At 45.6% G+C, this 7,173-nt stretch overlaps 1 long non-coding RNA gene across 3 annotated transcripts in view; it reads right to left on the bottom strand.

Moving 5' to 3' along the window:
• LOC123370931 overlaps window positions 1-7,173 on the bottom strand; it is a 61,037-nt gene that overhangs the window by 13,151 nt on the left and 40,713 nt on the right. The gene's annotated exons all lie outside the window — the stretch shown is intronic.

Genomic DNA, 7,173 nt, shown 5'->3' with positions numbered 1-7,173 from the left:
AGACATGGATGAACAAGAATTCCTCTTCTTACCTGCCTAAAAATCTGTGTAGAAGAATTTCCTTTGCTCCTTACTGTTCCTTGAATCGAGTGGAGACCCCTGAAATCCATTTTTAGGTTGTTTTCCTTTAGTTCATTTGCTTTCTCTTTTCTCTCAAGTCTGAGGAGTATGGATAGAAGTGTATGAATACCTAGCTACCCACTTTGAGAGTGCACACTCATGCTGTCCTGGACATTTCCTACGTCATCCTATGGAGGATTTGGGTCATGTTTTCAGTGTGTGTATCAGTGAAAGAGGAGGGGTGAGATGGAAACGGTGGATGGGAAGCACTGTCTTCTCAGTTCTCATAGGGGATAGAGAGATATGCAAGCAGCATTCTCCTTATAGCATCTGTGTGAGGCTGTCTTATGTCAGCCTGCCTCAGTAATCATGTAAACAGAAATGTATCACACACCTACTGGTGCAGTAGCACAGCTATAGTTAAGGTTGTGTCATGATGTATGTTTAAAGGTCAGCCTAAGTCCTCTGAAATCAAAATGCTTAGTCAGATTTCTTTGAGATTTGGTGTGCCTCATGAAGGAGCAGGGCCAGGGTAGTGACCTGTATTCTGAGTCATTTGAATGTGGGGTTCTGGAGATATAAGACCAACCAAATATTAGCCATTTAAAAAAATTCTTCTAGGTGGGAGATTTTATGGAGAGCTAGACAGCTAATTTTTGACAAGCTGTGCATCAAAATGGTCTTAATCTGTGAAGTTTTCAGATATCCAAGGTAGTGCATGGCACCCAGTAAATCTTTGGGGGACCCAAATTGAGAATGGTATTTAAGAAAATGTAAGGTTTTTTTATACTCTGCGTGCTCCAATACAGAAAAATGGCTAGAAAATTTCAATTCCTGCCATTTTATATGTTTGAAATATGACTCCTGTAAGTGCTCTAAAATCTGTACAGTTAATCGGATTGCTTTGAAAACTGGTGTGCCTCATGGGGATGTGGGGTGATATTAGTAATTCAAATTTGGGACCAACGGGTTCCCAAATTACAAAACCCAAAAACCCTGATTTCCTTCTGTTGCCTTGTACTGTTAAACTGAGAAATACTAATGACTGGATGAATCAGACCTCTTGGTGGCTGAAAACTCATCCTTCAATTAACCTATCTAAGGATAAGTTAATCACAAGCCCACACTTGAGACAAAAGGAGTTTTTAACGGAGAGGCTGGAGGTTGCTGCAATTTGTCAGTATTGGATGGCGATTTTATTTTGGGGGCACTGTAATCAAAGTATTTGAGAAGAAAAATAAGACACGTGACTGCTTCCTGGAAGGGGAGGGAATGGGATATTAGAAGGCAGAGGAGTGGGGGAATATGGAGAGAAGGGTTTGGGGCTGCAGGAAGTTATGAGAAGGGGAATATGTGGGGATGGATGGTAGGAAGGTGAGAGAGGTTGGGGGCTCAGGTGAGAGAGGCATTTTACCCCTGATCTTTGCCAGTACACCCCAACCCCACATACTGTCCACAGCTCTGCCAGTCTACCTTTCTGCAGCCCCAGTCCTGCCAGTGCACCCGATCCACCCTGCAGCCCCATCACTGTAGCCCAACTGCTATCCCACAGATTTGCTAATGCACCCCACCCTCTGCACTCCACCCTTCTTGAACCCCACAGCTCTGCCAGGGCACCCCAACAGTGCATGAAAATTAAGTGTTGGCAGAACATTAATTGGGACATTAGAGGTTTCCTGGCTGATCCGAAAATGTGTACTGTAGGGTACAGAAACATTATAAGGTCTGATATCTCAGGGTATGTCTACACTACCCACCAGATCAGTGGGCAGCGATCGATCCCGTCGACTCCTGTACTCCAGCGCTGCGAGAGGCACAGGCAGAGTCGACAGGGGAGCGGCAGCAGTCAACTCACTGCAGTGAAGACACCACAGTAAGTCAATCTAAGTATGTCGACTTCAGCTACGTTATTCACATAGCTGAAGTTGCGTAACTTAGATCGATTCTGCCCTCCTCCCCCCAGCATAGACCAGGGCTCAGTGTTTCTCAGAGATGGGATACATCTAATGGACAGGGTCTACAGGATCTTTCCCTCACACATGAAACTGTCAGTATTTTGAAAAAGAAACCCTGTCTTTGATTTCTCTCACCAGCCCTGCCACAAATTTCACCCACCAACCATTCTGAACCCTGACCTGGAACACCATTCCACAGTTGTCCTTTGCTCCAGGCAATGCATCTCAAGCTGCATCCCGTAGGCTGCTTGTGCCCCAATCAGCACACAGCCCATGTGACACCCTCAGGGCCATACACGTAGTATTGGATGCGGCCCATATAACACACTGCAGCCCACAATGGTAAATAGGTTGAGAACTACTGCTGGAGGCACTTAATATGTATTGGGTTATAGGAGGGAGTAAGTAACGGCAATAGAAAAATTTGTATACCAGGGAGTAAAGACTTCAGAGAGATGAGTTCTCTGATTAATGCGTGAAGGCCTGAATACATTAGTGGGGATGGGACATGCTGGGGGGCGGGAATGCAGTGAATGGGCTAGGGGCATTACTGGAGAAATGTGCTGAAACAGGGCTGGTGGGGCACAGCTGATGTGTGAGTGGGGCGAAGGGAGAGTGCAGCTGGTTCGATTTGCTAATTACAGGTACAACTACCTAAATGACTACTAACTCCTAAGAACATCTCTTTTCCTGTAAAAAAATCTAGGAAACAACTACAACTGCAACAGGGCCACCGCCCTCCTCCCATCCCAAATAATGCTGATTTAAGGTTGCTTGGTGGTATGGTATCCCCTTACAGAATACTGAGTTGAGCAAAATGCAAATTTCTGAAAACCAGGAAATGCAAAGTTAACTTTGCCCATGTAACCTTATCTCTGCCCTCTTTCAGTAATGCCCCAGTAAGCTCTGTTAACACACACATCCTTACTCTGTCAACTCCACAGTTGCTGAAGTGTACAAACTCTTCACCTCCTTTTACAACCCATTCACTCTCACCCACAGGATTCCAGTTAACACTATTAAAGGACAAAAAAAAAATGTGCCCACGCCACCTTCCCTCCATCTTCTTGGAGCAATCTGTCTGTATGCACATAGTGCCAAGGGCTGGCGAAGTATGCACTAAAAAAGTCAGAAGTTTACAGATCTGGGCTTATAGTCCCACACTTGAGCCAACTCCCCAGAAAGAATATATCACCTACAATTTAAGAACCACTTTATGGCCTTTCTCAATTCCCTAACCCTAAGGCAGTGTTTTTCAAACTTTTTAGGCTGTGTACCCCTTTCCAAATAATGTAGCCTACCTCATACTCCTATCTGATACAGGGTCATAATATACCTATGATTAGATCGCCAAGTCTTACTAAATAAAATGCGTTGTCCGCCAGTACAGGATTTATCTCTTGTACCCCCTGACGAGAGCTTGTGTACCCAAGTTTGAAAAGCACTACCCTAAGATTATGTCTACATCTGAACTGGGAGATGTAACTCCTGGCTCACACAGATGTACCTGCGCTACCTCTGTTCAAGCTAGCACACTAAAAATATCAGTGTAGCCAGAGTATTATGGGTGATGGCGGTTTGGACTAGTTCCCAGAGTACCTACCCATGGGGTGGCCAGGTAGGTTTGTATTAGGGCAGCTCATCCAAGCCACCCCTTTGCTACCCTGGCTGTGCTGCTATTTTGAGCATGGTAGTTCAAGAAGAGCATGGATACATCTACACGAGCTGGGAAGCACAGCTGAAATGTCGATGTGGCATTACTCACAGGATACTATCTCATTTCTCTCCTACCCCATTAATGATAGCAGAACAATATTGTTCTGCTATCAGCAACATCAGGGAAGAGGTGCATTGGTAGCACAGTTTGTTGTTGCTCTAAGGTCACTTGTCAGAGCATTGTTAGTTCCAAAAAACATTAAGTGATGCTCTGCATGAACAGTTTGTCTCTGGATTACGCAATGACCAGATCTGGAAAAAGTTACTGAATCAGCACTTACATTCAATAAAACTGTTGAGGTAGCTATTCCCATGGAAACTGCAGAGAAGGCTCTGGAATTTAGTCTGAACTGAGGAATACACCACCTGAATCAGCAAAACCAGAGGGTCATGGGAATGTAAGGAATTTCCATTTGGCCACTGGGCACACACTATGCATGCTGAGGAGGCCTGTTTGCCAGGTCATTTGCTGGAAGTGCCAGGAGAAAGGACACATTGTTGTAACCTGTTGCACAGTTCAACAACCAGCAACACACAGTAACCATTCATCCTAGAAGACATCTATGGAGACTGAACCTAAGAAAAGATGGAAATTGGGAATTCAAAATGTAAAAAAAGACAAGAGCATTCATCAAGATCAAGCATAGCACGTATTATCGAAAGCAGGAGTAAAAGATGGCATCTGGGTCACACTCTTGATTGAGGGAGCTTGGTACTGGAGCTGCCATCTCACTGATTACTGCATCTAGCTCTCATCAGACTTTGTCACAAGTTCCTCTGGAAGAAACTTTCATGATTTTGAAGACACACCAGAGAAAAGTTAATCCCCAAAGGGATACTACAGGTGAAAGTTCAGCTAGATGGATGGTTGTTTTATCTTTTCATGTCACTGAAGGAAATTATCCATTCATTATTTGGCAGCACTTGACTTGAAATGCTCATGGTACAGTGGGTCAAGATCAAGAGTGATCTTGAAAACACCTTGAAACCTTCAAGAAATACTGGACAGACACCAGCGTTTCTGAAAAAAGAACTTGGAGAGATGAGGAGCGTGTCAGTGAAGCTCACTGTTAAGTCTGACAGTCAGCCAAAATATTGTAGGCCCGGAGTTATGCCTTATGCTCTGAAGCCCCTAGTGGAATTTGATTTGGACTGTTTAGTGAACCTGAATTATCTGTGAATCAGGAGTGTATCTTATGGAGAATGAGTGATCATTCCAAAAAAATCACTCAATTCTCACAGTCTGGTAGCTCTTCACGAACATCATTTTAGTATTGTACAAATGAAGGCTATAGCCCCGAGTCATGTCTGTTGGCCAGGAATGAATAAAGACATAGAGAGGAAGACGAAGTGCTGTACTAAGTGTCAACAAATTCAGCATGATCCTGGCCCAGCTCTTCTGTACTCTTGGTCATGACCACAGATTCCTTCCACGCTGTGATGCTCTGAGGCTTCACCCAGATCAGTAAAAGGTTGTGCCACTGCCTGCTCTGTAACCTTGGGTGCTTCTGTGCTGTGATCAGGGCCGGCTCCAGACCCCAGCGCGGCAAGCACATGCGTGGGGCGGCCCTTTCCGGGGGGGCGGCAGGCTGGGCCGGCGGACCTGCCGCAGTCATGCCTGCGGGAGGTCCACCGGAGCCCCGGGACGACCGGACCTGCCGCAGGCATGACTGCGGAGGGGGCGCTCGTCCCGCGGCTCCAGTGGACCTCCCGCAGGCATGACTGCGGACGGTTCGCTGGTCCCGCGACTCGGCTGGACCTCCCGCAGGCATGACTGCGGCAGCTCAAGCAGAGCCGCCGGACCTGTGAACCGTCCGCAGCTCCGGGAGGTCCAGCCGAGCCGCGCGACCAGCGGACCCTCCGCAGTCATGCCCGCGGGAGGTCCGCTGCTCCCGCGGCTCCGGGGCGCCTCCCGCGCATGACTGCTTGGGGCGGCCAAAAAGATAGAGCCGCCCCTGGCTGTGATGCTTTGACTCAGAACCCTGACACCAGCAGCCTGCTCACTGCACAATGGCCTCAGGCTGGCTTCCATTAGCCTGTTTATTCCTTGCAGGGTGACACCAACAGCCCATCTAGGCCCGAGTCTCCCCAAAACTATGCTGCCTGCAGTGTCCACTGGACCCTCACGGAAGTTGTCAAGTTCACTGCCTCCAAAGAGACAGAATACTCACTGGCCTGTTAGTTTGGCTGAAAACCCACACTTGAGTTTAATACATAGCACTGAGATGGTTTTGTAAAAAAACAAGAATAAGCTTTTTAACAAAGAACGTAGCTTTAAATAACTACAAGTAAGCAAGAAAGATAGGAACAGTAACAAATAAAACATACTTTCTAGTGCCTAAAACATAATTCTAGCAAGTTAAAATCTTTGCCTTTTCCTTACTTATATCAAGTTATCAGCATCCCTAGTTCTCCAGGCCAGGAGACCTAACTTTCGTAGGCTCAAAGGGTGCTGTACTCTATCATTCCCTCAGTGATAGATACCAAAATGGCTTCTTGCTTCTGCTTTATCTTTCCAAAGTTTACTGACCCTGTTTCAAGAGGCAGGAAGGCTTCCTGGGGGTGCAGCCTCCATCCCCCATTGAAATTGTTAAGTGGTCATCTTCTCCAACTTGCTTGCCTAATGGCTTTGTTTCCCTTTCATGTACATGTCCTTTTAATTGTCTTTGGTCTTACCTTGCTTAATTTACATTAGAGAGACAGTCACGCCAGAGAAACTATATTCCTTTATCTAGGACAGGTGGGCTTAGGCACTGTCTGCCAAACACATTTCCATCACACATCTATAAATCTTTATACGCAGCCCGTACATACATGATGCAATAATATTGATGACCAGAGTGATACCATTTTGCATATGACACCTACACAATACCTTTTAAATACAGATTATGACAACAGTAAATTGGGCCAATCAGTGTGTCAGGACTGATGAGAGTTATGTTATGGTGTGTGCTCTTTCAGTTGGCATTGACGGGCTCCCTGGATCACATATATGTATCTCTGTGGACTTTGCTGAACCATTAGAAGGTTATATGTTTTTGGTCATCGTTGACACCATTTAAAATGGCCAGAAGTTTGCAGAATGACTTCTTCTACAGCTGCCAAGACCATTGGACATCTTCATACTTTGTTTAGCTAGTCTGGTCTACCATTAGAGTTGGTGAGTGACAATAGACTTCAATTCTGTTCAGAAGAGTTTCAGAGGTTCCTAGTTAGAAATACAATTCAGCACGTTTGTTCTGCTCCATAGCATCCTGCCACAAATGGACTAGCAGAACACTTCGTACAGACATGTAAGCATGCCTTAAGAACAAACTATTCTATTTTGAGTCAACAGCAGAAATTGGACAACTTCTTGCTTGTCTACAGGAACACACCACATGCTCAGGAGTCACGTGCAAGTCTTTGTTTGAAGCAATCTTTGCATATCTGTTTGGAC

This window comes from Mauremys mutica, chromosome 5 (assembly GCF_020497125.1).
Source record: "Mauremys mutica isolate MM-2020 ecotype Southern chromosome 5, ASM2049712v1, whole genome shotgun sequence".
In the NCBI taxonomy this organism is placed as follows: domain Eukaryota; kingdom Metazoa; phylum Chordata; order Testudines; family Geoemydidae; genus Mauremys; species Mauremys mutica.
Note: the sequence above shows the minus strand (reverse complement) of the source record. Positions and strands in the feature narration are given on the sequence as shown.